General features: G+C 40.2%; 2 non-coding genes and 1 pseudogene across 3 annotated transcripts; 1 reads left to right on the top strand and 2 right to left on the bottom strand.

Annotated features, from left to right (window-relative positions):
* Positions 1–2,329: 2,329 nt before the first annotated feature.
* Positions 2,330–13,316, bottom strand: LOC147464759 (uncharacterized; annotated as a pseudogene). The gene has a single exon (XR_015188629.1). The product of XR_015188629.1 is annotated as an uncharacterized LOC147464759 (transcript).
* Positions 3,704–3,777, bottom strand: TRNAQ-UUG (transfer RNA glutamine (anticodon UUG)). The gene has a single exon. It is a non-coding gene; the product is annotated as a tRNA-Gln (tRNA).
* On the top strand, positions 8,511–8,593 carry TRNAY-GUA (transfer RNA tyrosine (anticodon GUA)). Its single transcript has one exon. It is a non-coding gene; the product is annotated as a tRNA-Tyr (tRNA).
* Positions 13,317–15,595: the final 2,279 nt, after the last annotated feature.

The following is a 15,595-nucleotide window of genomic DNA, read 5'->3' on the forward strand; positions in this document are numbered from 1 at the left end:
GAGTTACTATTGAAGAACTACTAGCGCCCATATTCATACAGTATGCTGTTTCAGCAAACCCAAGCCCAATTAGATTTAATAAAATTAAAAAAAGAGCAACAAACAAGAATACCTTTCTCAACGAAAGAAAGGAGAGATATATGGTGAGGTTATTAAAAAGAAAGGAGAGATATATGTTGAGGTTCTTAGAAATAAAGGAGAGATATATGGTGAGGTTATTCAAAAGAAAGGAGAGATTTCTGGTGAGGTTATTCAAATTCAAAAGATTTCTTTTTTTAGTGAGGTTATTCATGTTTATCTTGTTTTCTTTTTTTAAGATACAAATAAGATTGAAAAAGCCATCGTCAAAGCAAACAAGGCAATAGCTTCTGTTAAGGCAAAGCCTAAAGTAACATAACCAGATTCTCCCCCTGATCTTTTTCGTCTTTTCTAACAGGCAAGCATCAACAAAAGGGCCTTTCCATACGAATCATGCCATAAACTAATTTCTGTGTTTCCTCACTATTGCTCAAAATCCACATTTAGTGGGCCTTCCCCAGGGTGACACTGAAGGTCTACCTCCTTTCATGCGCCCTTCGCCTCCTCCATAGGGATAATCAACCAGATTCATAGCAACACCTCAAACAATGGGGCGTCTGCCTAACCACCGACTTTACCCTGCTTTGCTAAGCCTACGTATGCCATGGTTGGGATTAGACACCATACCAATAGTAGCTCAGCATTATAAATCTATAGGTTTGTGAACACCTAAGGGTGACCGCGCAATACATTATGTATTCTCTTTCTCAATTATTTTAGCTTTGACTCCTGCAGCTCAAGTTAACCCTACGCCTTAACCTGGCTTCCATTCGATATTATGTATCCATGCGCCCCTAGCTATATGGGCTAATGGTATACAATTTCCCACCATTTAAAAATATGAATCGAGTACGTATTTTCTATCGCTATAAGGGTCAGCGTAGTCTCCTCCAGGCGTAGCCAGGAACCACTTTAACGGCTCCCCCATAGAAGCTTCTCTTCTAACCACTTTCAACCTTCATTTGCTATGTTAAATGAGGTTGAAGGTTTAGACTAATCATAATTCATCACCATCCTGCCTGCTTCCAATTAATAACTAGCTAATACATAAGTGTTAGCCTAAACCGCACCATTACTGTTAGGGCTCGGTTTCTGAACTGTGCATGAGCTATAGGCCTCACACGGCTCTTCTTAAGAACTTAAATCCTCCACTTTGCTTGCAATCCCTGCTCGATTGGAGGGCCTGAACATTTGGTCGAGGCCTTGGGTTGGACGCTATAATTTCTGTTTTGTCTGCACGCATCTCTGGCTATTCGTGGCTAAGGTCCTAAGTCCTCAAGTCAGCCTATTCTTTTTGAAGAATCCCGCTGCACTCACGGGCATATGGCTTGGCAGGCCTTCCGTTTCCGGAGCTCCATGGGCATTGCCCCGTTCCTCAATCAGATGTTTGGATGTGAGCTATACTTCGCGAGAAGCTCCACGAGCGTATGGCCTCGCCGATTAACCCCTCTTCTCGTACGACTGGGAACGCTGCTCAGTGACAACCTTTCAATCGTCACCGCTTTGACTTCTCTTGCTACTATAATAACAGGCCTTCGGTATGCGTGGTTAGCACTGATCGTGTTTAGGCTACGAAGCTTACACTCATTTATATTGGTTCATCCTGTTACGGCCCGGGCCTTTTGCTTTTGCAACTTTAAAGGTGGCCATTCTTTTATCAAGGCAGTCGTGCATTTCAGCTACTGGCGGGACTGGGTACCCGCATCCAGTCAAAGTTATCGTTGCCTACGTGGGTCGCTTTGCAAAAGACATTGCTTAGGACCAACGCAACGGGTCACACGGAAGGTGTACGATCTACTTTACACGCCCTATCTTTCGGCCTTTCATCTGCCTTTAGCCGTCCTTTAAAGCTATGCTTAGGTTTAAGAATTTTCTTTTTGTTTTACCGAAAACTCTCCTGCGCTTTACGTTTGATTCTCTGCGCCCAGAGAACGCTATGCGTTCTCCATCTTCACGGCGCCCTCGCTTTAGTTTTAGAAAGCGCTTTGCCCTTTTCAAAGTGTGGCACCCTTTCAATCCATCATACTGAAGCAATCCGGAAGGAACAATTTAGGTCATATTCGATCCTTTCCACAATGCCCAAGGACGAAGCGCTTCATTTCCAATCGATTCTTCACTACAATCACTTCAATCCACCTCCCCAGTAAAAAACCGTGATACGCCCTGATGGATTCCTCCCAACGGACCTCTTGTTACTACTAGTCAACCTCTTTAGTGCTTTTTTTTTTATTCCCGTGGATTTTTTAGTTTCTTTCCCTTGCTCAAAGCGTCTGTGACATCAGAGAAAAATGGTACCGTGTCATGGGTATGCCCCAGTGTCAACGTTATCAATCATATATACGATGATTGATTGCTTTGCGCATAGAATATACCATATAGCTGATGTTACCTGTGAGTAGGCAGTAGGCTGGCGTGGTTAAGTAGGCTTTCGGCTCGTGGTTAGTTCTTTCTTGTTTCTTTTGATCAACTATCTATATAGGTGCTGCGATTTCATACGAAGGGCACACTGCATTATGTTCGTGTATGTGGCTGCTTTTTCATACAATCTAAGGTGTTGCCTGTTCAAAAGCATAAACCAAACAAAAGCAAATTTCGACAGAATTCAGCATAGCCAAACAGATAGTGCGTGTGATCCTGTCCCTTTACATGCATAACAATACGGCACGGTGGAAAGGGTAGCTATCATTTTTTCCTTTTTTGATTAAGTGTCCCCCGCCGGCCGAGTGGGAGATGGGGGAAGCGTTATGTGCTTTCCTGTCCTCTTAAGGGTAGCGCATGGTGCCTTTCTGTTATGCTTTTGATTCGATCTCATCACGTCTGGTCTGGATTCGTTTATGCGTGTAATTATGTATTTTTTTTAATAAAGGCCTAATTTGATTTGACTAGGGTTTGGCAATTAACTCTAAACCAGTTCAATAATGAAATATAATTTTTAATTAAACCCCGAGTGGATGGTAAAATTTCAACCAAAGCACCTTCTCGCGTAATTTATGTGTTTCTGTTTCTATGACTGGTAATTATTTATGTATTCTCATTTCGAATTATTCTCTAGACTTCTTATCAATATGAAGCAATCACAACACTGTATATAAGATTCATTTTCTAGACAACCCAATCTAGCATGTGTTATGCAGATGCCCCGTTGGTGGTTTTTCGAAAGACTTAATCATAATGCATACCTTGGCAGTCGTTCCGAAGTAAAGGGTGGTTTTCTCTTTTTGTTGATGTAGCTATTATTGCTAGTTTCTTGTTTTTTGTATTCATAACTTTTCCGAAAGCCAAAGCGTAGCTTACCTCTTTTCTTGCAATTTGATTGCTAGCCATAAATTTTATTGGTTGGTTTTTTTGCCTTTCCGTTTAGCCGAAAAGTGACTTGCCTTTGTTTGTAGCTAAGCTAAAAAGAGTAGAATCGTTTAATGGCCCAAAGTTATATAGTTAATAGGTATCTCCATAGTAAAGGAAACATCTTGTTGAAAATGCATGCCAGTTACAACAAGATGTTTCCTTAACGTTAAACCGTGCCGTGGGTGTTTTTTGGTTTGGCGACACGCAATGGCAACAGGTAAGTAACAAATAGGATTGAATAACTGCATTTGCCCTTTAGAAGCGTGTTCTTTGTGGCATTGGCACCGAAGAGGATTTGAACCTTTAACCACCTGATTCAAAGCCAGGTACTCTATCCAATTGAGCTATCGGTGCGGGGGGATGGACTTCATTAAGCCCCCATCCCTGTTATTTGTTTTTTGTTTGTTTTGTTTACTTTACTTTGTTTACTGCGCCGCCACCTATAATGCGCGAAACTTCTATTGGCCTCTGCCGGTTTATGAGGATCATCCCTTCTCTTACGAACATTTCCCTTCTTTTAATAAGCATCCGGTATCTCAGCAGATAAACATTAATCTAGACTCTAGCTATTTCTGCTTATAGTACGTTATTTGATAGCTGCTTCCATAATCCAACGAAAAGCTAAGGTTTCTTAACGTTTTTTGGCAATAATCTTGGGTACATTACGAGTAATCCCTGCAATTCTCACTCTCTTGACTTCGCAAGTAAGCTTGACATTCTCTGTGGCTAACGCCAAAAGTAGAATAACATGAACATCGGGTTCAGTTCAGAAAAGACAAGAAAGGGTTTGGGAAACAATAACACGAGATTTTGTTTTCTTACCATCAATCATACAAAAGTGGACTAATTTATTGATTAATCTTTTTTCTCTATCATCTACCCTCCAAATGTAGCTTAATTTATCTGAGTAATTATATGTGCTTTTTTTACAGCCTCCCTTGGGTCTAGATGAGATAAGCCCTGCTAGATGGGCGCATGAATATTTACAATGGGATCAAAGCGGATGGCTTTCCGTTCCGAAAGTTCTTACCGGTCATTTTGAAAGTCTTCCCAAGAAATTAAATCGATCTGAAGGCAATAAGCGAAAAAAGCAACCATTCTTTGATTTGACCTTTTTATTCGTATCGAATTCTTAGGTTTTTCTGTACCATGTTTTAATCTGCCTCATTTTCAATCCAGGATTCCCTACGAATCTTTAACTCCTCGAATACAATAATAATTGACACCTAACAAATCTTTTACCCTACCTCCTCTAGCCATAACCGCGGGGTGCTCCTATGAATTATAACCCTCGCCAAGGATGTAAGCAATAATATTCCTTCAATTGCTTAAACGTGCCTTGGCTATCTTGCATAAAGCTAAATTGGGTTTTTTTAGTGTTCTTGTCGAAACACGCGGGCATACCCCAAACTTTTAGAGACGTTAATTCAAAGCTCAAGTACGTATTTTGTGACGTTTTACTCTTCTACAATGACGAAGCAATTAATTTATGGTAGGCGTATTTCGCAATCTGTGCTTTTCTTTATGCGTGCAGCCCAGATCTTTCAACCGCTTAAGTGTACGATCGATTCTTTGTGCCTTTAAAGCACGCACATCGCAGGGGATAAAATTAAAAATGCCAACGCCACTAATATGAGTTTTTCTTTATTTTAAAAGGGACTTACTTTAAGCGCCATATCCAAAATGTACGAAATTTTAGAGATATGAAAAGGGCAGGTGGAAGGGTCATGAAAAAAGGTTAAGTTATGTGTCGGGGTTTAATCATACGTCATTAGAGAAGGTTATGTGGGTGTCTAATAAGAATATATGAGATTAAAAACTGTGAAAGCTTGCGGCTAAATATGAATTGAAATGAATGCCCTATAAAGCCATTTGTTAGGATAGAAATCTTTCCGATAAGGTAGCGTGACCTGTTCATAGGTTAAGACGTTGAGTCGTATCTGTGCGCTCATTTTGCATTCATTTGCGCTCGGATGGCGGAGTTAGCGAACTGAGTTTCCATGAAGGTGAAAGTCCTTCTTCCTCGAGAACGGGGTAACAGCGTGCCTATGTGCTAGGGGAATGGCATCCGAAAGCATGAAGCTGGGCATGAAAGGGATTTAGAACCCTTTATGGGGAACTTGAAATCTCAAGCAAGGGCGCGCATAATGATATCCATCTCTTCTTTGTCTTCGTTGGGAGACAGGGTGGGAATAAAAGGTGTCTAGATAAGTGCCAAGTGGCGGTGCTGCATTCCTGAAGGCTAAGCCTAAGTTAAACTGAACAGCAGGCAACCACAATCCTAGCGTTTGAAGCGTCGAAACGGGAAGGCAGGAGAGACCCCTGCGCCCGAAGCATGGAACAGAGGCCAAGGGAAAGGGGTTGTCTGTCCTTTCCCGTTCCTCGAGCGCGCCTCCGGCGTAGAGCGGAAGCCTTACGGCCCGGTTCAAGGAAGTATGGAATCCCGGAACTGGAGAACCCTGCACACCTCTGAAGTCGCACTCAAAAGAGCCGACCGTACGGTGAACAGGAATAGGATGGGACAATAAGCAAAGGCCCGGTAGTAATTATCGGGACATGCTGAAATGTCCCCGCATTGCATTCAATTTTCAAAAAAAGAAAGCAGCCAATAAACTATACTTCAACATTCTTTGATAGAAAGCGCACGCAAATTAGGATTAGCAAGGTATAAAAGACCTTGCCTTGCCTTTAAACCACAGGTAGCACTTGCTTTGTTATGGATAGACAATCTGATCCAATTTGCTGAATAGACATACCTCTGAAAATGAAAGCAAAAGCAAAAGTAAGAGTGGGAGTGAAAGTATGGCCTGATTCCGTGACCTCTCAAGGCGGGTTTCTAGTAGTAGGGATCGGATTAAACGAGCATAGGCCCTTATGGCCTAAAGGTGAACCGGAAGCGAGGTTCGAACCCAATAGCTACTTTTGCTTGAGTTGATTTCGCTATGACGCTACTAAAGCGATCTACATATCTATCAACGCAACAGAAAAGCCGGCTGGATAAAGGAAATTGTCGTTTAAAGGGAAAATGAAGAAGATACGAAGGTTTAATTTTCAGATACGCTAATGGTCCTATGGCCCCCTATTTAAGTTTTCTTTGGGAGTTATCCACTAAGCAATGGCTCTAGCTAGTCGATAAGGCTAAAGCGACAAGAAAGTAGAACCCGCGGCCGGCGTAGGTGTTTTTTGTGTGTGTGTTTTTCTTGCCTGTGGACATTATAAGTAAAAAGAGATTGCATCATTTTACGTTGTTTGGGAGGCATGAGCTGCTAAAAGAACCTGCGGCAGTTGCTATATGGGCATTGTTACGATCGGAAGAGGGCAGGGGAGCTTGCATTCCAGAACCCCTACCTGATGGGATGCGGGGAGCCGTATGACAGGAAACTGTCACGGGCGGTTCTGAATCGGCGGTCAGGCAGGGAACTCTCAACCCGATTGATCGACCATAACTGAAATAAGGCTTTAGAAAAGTCGTCGCCGTCGCTAAGAAATAGTTTATTTACATGAGTAAGAAACTGACGTATTTCCATTGGTCGCTTTCGTTTCGTATATTAGTTATTTCGTATGTCTTGTATAGTTCTCCGCGAATCAGCATTAGAAGGTTCTTCAATAGGCATAAACAAGTCGTGTTGGTAGCTAGTTGGCTTTACAAGTCCCGAGGAGTTGGGTTAGTCTTCCTTAATTACTAATTACTGTTTTGCTACTATGTGGTTTACATAAAACGGCATTGCAGGCAAAAAAAGCTTGAGATCATTTCAACGGGTGGCCTTGGCCTTTACTAAGGTCACCTCTAACGTTTTACTGGCTAGGTAACATAATGGCAATGTATTGGACTGCAAATCCTAGAATGACGGTTCGACTCCGTCCCTAGCCTATTCCTTTTCTTTCAAAGGCCCCTCTTGCTTGCTTGCTTGCTTGCTTGATTCAAGGGTAGTTGGAGAATGCGGTACGATGAAAGTCGTAGGCCGTGTTTAGAGAGGAGTCATTGTCTATTGCCTGTATGGTAAAATCTTTTAGATAGGACTAAGAAACGGCAGCTTACCTTATAGCAGATGCCAGCGGTTCAAGTTTACTTATCTCCAACCTGTGATCTAAGTCAATAGAATCGCACAGCACACACTAGTATGGAAGAATTATGGAAGAATCTTGATCCGCTGGCCGGTGAGCGGGGCACTTTAACCCACGACCAATTCCCTATGAAATGAACGTTGATAAAATCCCTGCATCGCATGTAATAGCACGTTGACCATGTTTCCAGCCAACACAAACAACACCCTATTTAATCAGGGTATGCCTCGTGTCTGCGTGCTCGTTTGGGCACGAAGTTCATTCTAACGCCGTAGACACCGAGAGTTTAGTTGGTTGAGCCCCGAAGTGCAGTCCCAAAAGGCAATCCCGACGCGCTGGGTGATCTCAATGATAGCATGTAAACTATAGGTCGGCTTTCTTTTCAAAGTTCTTTACTATTTTCTATTAACTTTATGAAAATAAAGTCTTCAGGGTCTATGTTAGGCCCGTAGGATTCCGTTTTGTCTTTAGATTCAGAATCGTTGTATTTGCTAGAAACTCTTTTCGACATAAAGAAAGGGCCAGAATAATTGCCTTTAACCCAATCCAAGGCCAAAAAGCTATAACGCTGTTTATTACGTAGTTTTGTCTTCCTTTTTGATCTTAACTTCTTCGGGTATTCAACAAGCCAGCCTTTAGCAGGGGCTGAAGATAAAGTAGCCTTAGGTACTTAAAGTGGAGGTAACGTAAATGAATTAATAGATAAAGACTAAGTTCTTTAACGTCGTCTGAGATGGCTGACTCAGATGAAGTAGTAGGCGAATTTGTTTCCTTTTCTTAAGGAGTTACACGTAAGTTTAAGGAAAAAAACAAACCTATGAATCAAAAAAAACCAAAAAAGCCATTAGCAAAAGCTTAAGCAAGAGTATCAAATCCAAGTCAGCCGTGTAATTTAAAAGCATATCAAAGGGCATGCATGTGTAAGAGTATTGAAAAAAGACCTGCTTACCGGATATCCCACCCGCCATTAACAGTGCCTAGTGCTCCAGTGGGCAATTAAGTGACACGCAAGAGAAAAAACAGGGAGAGTGGCTGAGTGGTTAAAAGCGACAGACTGTAAATCTGTTGAAGGTTTTCTACGTAGGTTCGAATCCTGCCTCTCCCATCCCAATAAGTGGCAGTTCAAAAAAGATGTTAGCCTTTATAGATAGCGAAACGTATATTTAAGGCTTTGCCTAGGCTAAAAAAAACCAACATAACTATACAATGGCCTTAACTGCGTGCACAAAATCTCTCTCTTTTACCCACACCGTCAGCAATGACTAGACAGTCTTGCTTCCCCTTACTCCACCCACCTTTTTCGTTGGATTGACTTTTCCCTGCCTAACGACTTTAAACCAACTAGTACACCATTAGACTTACTAAATACCGACGCAGTCAAGTTGATAACGAACATTCTTGAGATGAGGGGCTCGGCTCAAACGATTACATAGACGAGATTACCTTCTTGCCTACCTTAGCAGTTCCTTTTAGAGTGGGCCAAGGACCCATCAAGCTCTATTTACGTTGATTAGGAAACGGCAAAACGCTAATCGGAAACTAATCATTATTTTCTTTTTTATAGAAACATAACCAAGCCAATGCAAAAGCCTATGCTTGTTTCCGCGCCCCGCGCTAAGTACACACAACCGTAATTGTGTATATGGTTATAATTGCTGGGGCCAAGTCTGTGCAGAGCTGGCGCGTGATTCATTTTTGTCAGTCGCAGATCCGCCAAGGGCAATGCGATTTTGTCTCAAAAGATGCTATACAGCCAGCTCGGTGGACAGGCAATTACTCTTGAGATCTTCCGTTAACTGGGCTAAAAGCTAAGCTAATGCTAGCATAGACAGAGGCTTTTATCTATATAAGCTACAAAATCAAAAAGCAAAAAAAGAAGTAAAGAAAAAAGATAAGAATAACATTAGTAAACCGGCCTCACCGGCGTCAAAAGAAGAAGGATGCGGCGACGCTTTGAAAGGAGCTCTTTTGTTAATATAAGAGAGAATATTTATTGTGTTTTTAAGTTTGTTTTCTACGATACAACTTGTGTCTATGGAGCAGATAAGGGTTTTTTTGTTCTCTAGTTAAAAAGTAAAGACAAAACAAAAGCCATGATTATTAAGAAAAGAACTAAAAAAAGAAGTTTTATTTTAATTAAATAAAACTGATTAATTAGTAAAATGAAACATTTTGTTTCGAAAACAATTATAGAAGAACTGAAGATTTGCGTTTATTGGATATTGATTCGCTTCAGTCTGATACGGTTCACGCTTTATCTGTTTTTAAAAGAGCTCATTTTTTTATTAGCTAAACTTTTGCCCTATCTAGACTTGTTTTTTATTTGTATATAACTGACAGAGGCCTTAAGCACACATTTGACCATTTTTTTAATATCACGTCTCTATTTTACCTTTCCTTGTATGATTTATTAAACTCGGTGCTTTTTGATCCTTAGTTGTTCTGAAAAATGGAAAAAAAGATATAAAACAAAGTTTTATTTAAGTAGTTTTTGCCTCCTTTTGCTTTTATCTGCTACTTTTGTTTGGATAGTTTTTAATATCTGGCATTTCCCTTACGGCCTAAGTATCACATCCACTAATTCGCTCATAATTAAGTCATAATCTAAGATTTCCGATTATATATTGTTGACTATCCGCGCTTTGTTTATCTTGTTAGTATGCTCTTTTTTACTAGTAATGGTTATTTGTTTACTAGAATTAAAAGCTCTTTTTTTAAGAACTTGTCTAAACAATTGTCGTATTTTAAGGGTTCGTTTGCTTTTCATGGTAGCTCTATTTACACCTCTAGATATCTGGTATTAAATTGTTGGTTGTTTATTTTTTTATGTTTTAATTGAATTAACCCTTTTTGTAACTTTGATTACGTAAACTTATAAAAAAAGAATTGCCAGTTATCTCCGTTCAGAGTTCAGTAGCTACTTAATCCTACTCCCACTCCCAGTCGGCCTGCTTGACCCTTTCAGATTCCCTGAGTCTGCACTAGCAATAGTCGTAGCTGTGGCTGCTATAGGGTTAGTGTTTATGATATTGATTTTATTCATAATCTACAAGGCCCTTCCACCTATTCCCAAAGAAAAGAAGGAAAAGCGCTCAACAGGCTATTGGGATGGCTTTTGAGAAAAACTTCGAAAGTGGTGTAGCTGTGGCAAAAGAAGGTAGCGCAGAGAAGATTTGCTTTGCAACAAGGAAAGGGTGCAGTTGGGCTTTTATCGACCCAACCCCCCCGCACTGATAGCTCAATTGGATAGAGTCCCTGGCAATCAGGTAGTTAGAGGTTCAACTCCTCTTCGGTGCCCATCGTTTCATGCCCGACTCTACGCCGTACGGACGGGACGGATAGAAAATATATTTGCACTTGGGTGAAATTGCCCGGCCTGCCTCACTACGCCCTGAGAATGAAGTAATACGACTTATTTTCATACGCTCATCAGTACGTAGACTACCTATAGCCTTCGCGGTTCCGTCAGTCTAGCATTAAATAGATAGCTTATTATGCTTGAATTTCTTCAACTATGTCAAATATGCCATTTTCTGCAAGCAAGGACAAATGGCACTTTATCCCGTGATAGAGAAATCATTTACATTTAGTGGTCGAATCGTTGATTTCAAGCAAGCAAACCACGTTATCTTCCGGTTTCCTGGTACTGCCGTCTAGAGCGGTGCGTATCCACTCTTGCGAGTGGATAGCGTTTTGGACAGCTGGGCCTAGACTGTATTACAATGAAACTATCATTTATTCTTCATTTTCGCCATCATCTAATTGTATCGGGGTAGACATCTCAGTTGAGGTTAAAGTGTAGGGTACATTAGTTACTGAAGAGTTTAGTTTGAAACCTCTGTTACTGGAGATTGATCTGTACAAGTTACTAAAGAGTTATCGGTGTTTGGATTCTCTATTATTGTTACTGGAGTTTGATTGGTTAAACTGTAGGGGATAGTTGTTATTGAAGAGTTATTAGTGTTTGAAACCTCAGTTACTGTTACTGTTACTGGAGATTGATCTGTACAAGTTATTAAAGAGTTATTGGTGTTTGAAACCTCAGTTACTAAAGATAGCGTTGTAGAGTCTATATCCCGTATCTCCGAAATACCCAATAGATCACGACGTCCCTGTATCTCTTCAACTGAATCCTCGCTTAATGACATAGCTTCATTATAGAATTGGTGCATTCTCCCTAAGACATTTTCTATATTATATGCTTGATGAAAGGAATCTTCAGTTTGGGTAGATATTGAATCTTCAGTTTGGGTTGATATTGAATTTTCAGTTTGAGTTGATATTGAATTTGTAGTAGATATATTTGAATTAAACAAAAGTGGCCTTTCATTAGAAAGAACTGAATTTACAACTGAATTTACATTAGGTGTTAAATTGTGATTAAATATCCATTTTAAACTAATAAGGTAAACTATACCTTTCATTAAAACTATTATCCTATCAATATTATTATGCACTTGGTTGTAGTTAGGTTCAATACCTATTTGTTCTAGTTGTACCCGGGCTGCATTTCCTGCTGTTGCAATATCAGATAGCATTTCATCTGAAGTTCTACCTAAAACTTCTAATTGCATTTGAGCTGCTGCAATATTAAATAGTACTTCTGTAGAATTTCTACCTAATTGTTCTAATTGTATTCGGGCTACATCTCCTGCAGCTACAATATCAGATAATATTTCCTCTGAGGTTCTATTTATTATTTATAATTGAAATTCATTAGAATTTACCCTTTCCGATATTATTTCACCTAATGATACTTGTGAAGAGTTAACATTTTCAAGAACTTGAGATTCCGTGTAACTTGAAATATCTTGAGATACTGTTGAACTGGGATCAATTCCATTAAAATAGTAAACAACTGCTGCTACAGCTACTGCTACTACTATTCCTAACAAAACAATAACTTTTGGGTTTTTATACCATACTGATGATTCGTCTAGCTTTATTGTAGAAGTTTCAGGCTCATCTACGTGATACGGTATTGATTCAATCTTATTAAAAAAGTTTATATTGTAGTAATCAAAAACAAAATATACAAAAACAAAAGTTATTAACACTTGAAGTAAAATTTTTAATAGTAACTTCTTATTTGCCATTGTTTTATAATTTAATATGTATGATACTATTAATGCTATTACTATACTATAAATAATAGGTATATTAATTGTAATTAAATCACTATTAAAATTGTTAATTAAACTAAGTTCATTTATTGAACTTAAATAACTATTATTTATTATATGAAATATTAATGAAAATAAACTTACTACTTTTAATAACAATAGTTTTAGGCTTGATAAATTAGTACTTATTACTGAATTTACTATAGGAGGAGTACTTTGTATACTCAACGAAGAAGCTGTAGAAGAAAAACAAGAAGCAATTGGCAAAGAAGCAATTGGTTTCGATGCTTGGGGTAAAGATGAAGAAAATTGAAATGTATTTGTTTTTAGGGCTGAGGATTTCTCTTTTGATTGATCCTCAGCTGCAAATAAAGAATTGTCCGATGATAATGGTTTAGGTACAGGCAATAAACTATCTGACGTAGACGATATAGGATCGGATACGTTAGATATAGGAATGGAAACGTTAGATACAGAATCCGGCACAGGTGATACAGGATTAGGGTTACCACGGGATTTGATCATGCCGTGTCGACCGACACCGCGTCGATCGACAGTAATTGGTTTGACTACACCCTGTAAATGGAACTAATAGATAACTTCACATATCACCGTGTCTGGTTCAGGAACCAGTTCCTTCAAACCCGTACTTACCATAATACTACTACTACCTGCACTGGAGCCTCCGTCACCTTCATCTTTGTCTTTTTTCTTCTTTTTTGTGTGTATTGTATTATCTATCTGCCTCTCCGGACACAGTATCTTGAGTACCGATGATGATGACCACATCTGCTGGCATGTGATTTTTGAACATAAAATCGAGTCCTTGTAAATGAGCAAAGCCAGGTGCTCTTATTTTACAACGATAGGGACGATTGGTTCCATTACTGACTAAGAACACACCAAATTCTCCTTTAGGTGCTTCAGCTGCAGTATAAATAGAAAAAGCTGGTACAAAAACCCCTTCTGTATAAGGTTTAAAATGGTGAATTAGAGATTCCATGGATTTTTTCATTTAAGGTCATGATAAAGGACATAGCTTACGATCATCAGCTTTAATTGTGCCGCTGGGCATTTCATTGAGACGTTGTACGATGATTCAAATACTTTCTCACATCTCTTCAATACAGATACAATAACGATCGTAGCAATCTCCCCTAGTACCCACTAGTATGTCGGAATCCGATTAGTCATGAACATCGTAAGGTGCTGCTTTTCATAAATCCCAGCATACTCCCGGTTAGGATAGATAGGCCCCTTTGTCGAGCTTTCCCCCCAACGGAGCCGTACGTGAAAGTTTCCCTTCATACGGCTCGAATGCGTTTCCGGAGGCCCGCCCCTGTAACGCGTCTGCAGGCGCTTAGGGATGAGGGGCATTTATAGTCTATGCGTAAGCGTCCATAGCACCAGATTTTGGATTGAGAGTTCGGTTCATTTTCCTAAGCTTTTTGCTTGCCTCAGGCCACTTACCGCGTGGCCCACGTTACGGCAAAAAGCAGGCAACCGTAACCAGTAAAGTCAAAACGCTACATCCGCTTCGCAGCAAAAAAGAGATAGCTCCGATGCACGCATAGATTAAGGGCTTATGCTAAGCTGGCCAAGACTAGTTACCAGTCCACAGAGCCTGGCTTGTAGGAATTTATTTCCAGATCTCCATACTTCCATACCGCCACAATTTTACGAAAGACAGGCTGTTTACCCTTTATCCGACCCAATTAAACTCTGTGCTTAAAGCCGCCTCCTTCTTTAATCGATTTGTGTTTCTTTAATTTAATTCGATTTAAAGCGGGTCACGTACTTGCAGACTCAGCCTTTGCTTCTCAGGTCTTTCTTTACCCATACTCTGTTACATGCTTAGCCCTTACGGACGCACAGATAAATACAGGCTTATCATGTTCCATCAATGGCATCTAACCTATGCCGATTTCAGCGAACCGTGCTCTACTCCAGTGAACTCATGCAGTTTCAATATACCTAGAGGCCAAGGGTAAATCCGTTCACGGCTGGCCCATCAGACTAACCAGTCAAAGATGGCCCTAGCCTTGCCTTGGTTATGCTTTACTGGGCTTATACACATTTGCTTACGCTGCCCTTTCCTCAGCTCACCTTAGCCTCTATTTTGGATTAAGAGACGTCGTCTTCAAGGCTTCATACCAAGTCTTTACAGTCAAAGCGTGCTTGAGCAAGGTCGGGCAGAACCGTTGCCTGATGGGAACCTTCCCCATATTGCTATCGATGTCTTCATGTCGCACGACCTCTTAACATTACACCACTGAATCCCCGATCCAAAGCTTACTATGCAGTGACGGTACCGATATCCACTAATCATTATTTCCAGATACGGTTGTTGGTTGGCGTTTCCTCCGATTCGTCAATACGAGAAGCAAATTATTATGTAAATGAAAAGGTGTCTCCACTCAAGCCCAAAGGCAGATCTTATGCCACTCCACCTGATCATATATAACTGGCATACATCCTAGCTCCCGAGACCCTTTCATAGAATTCCAAAGGTTTTTCTCACTCTTCAAAAGCCCACGGAAACAAAGTTAATGCTCCCACATCCATGGCATAAGTAGTTAAAGCAGGTAAATGATTTGGGATTCAAGTTATTTCGCAGAATAACACTCATATGTATTAAGCTCATAACGGTACCTCGCAATTACAAGGTCTCTCTACAGCCAAGGGATAAGCGTGTTCTTAAGCCATCATGAAAACGTAAATAGGGTTAAAAGTTACTTGATGCTAGCTGCTGCTGTATTGTATACGTTTACTTGCGTTACATACACAGGTGCTCTCCGAACCGTGCAAGATGGTTACCCATCACACGGCTCTCCAACTTAAGTTACCTTAGGGAAAAGGGTTAAAATTCGTTATCATGGTTTGGTTTTCTTTTGCCTCGCCAAATAACTATCATCCATGAGCATTTAGGTGACCTCAGGACTAGAGCCTTTATTTATTTTATTTTCTAAAGTCAACAAAGCATG

The sequence above is a fragment of the Adiantum capillus-veneris genome, chromosome 1 (genome assembly GCF_014529385.1).
Source record: "Adiantum capillus-veneris isolate H3 chromosome 1, ASM1452938v2, whole genome shotgun sequence".
In the NCBI taxonomy this organism is placed as follows: domain Eukaryota; kingdom Viridiplantae; phylum Streptophyta; class Polypodiopsida; order Polypodiales; family Pteridaceae; genus Adiantum; species Adiantum capillus-veneris.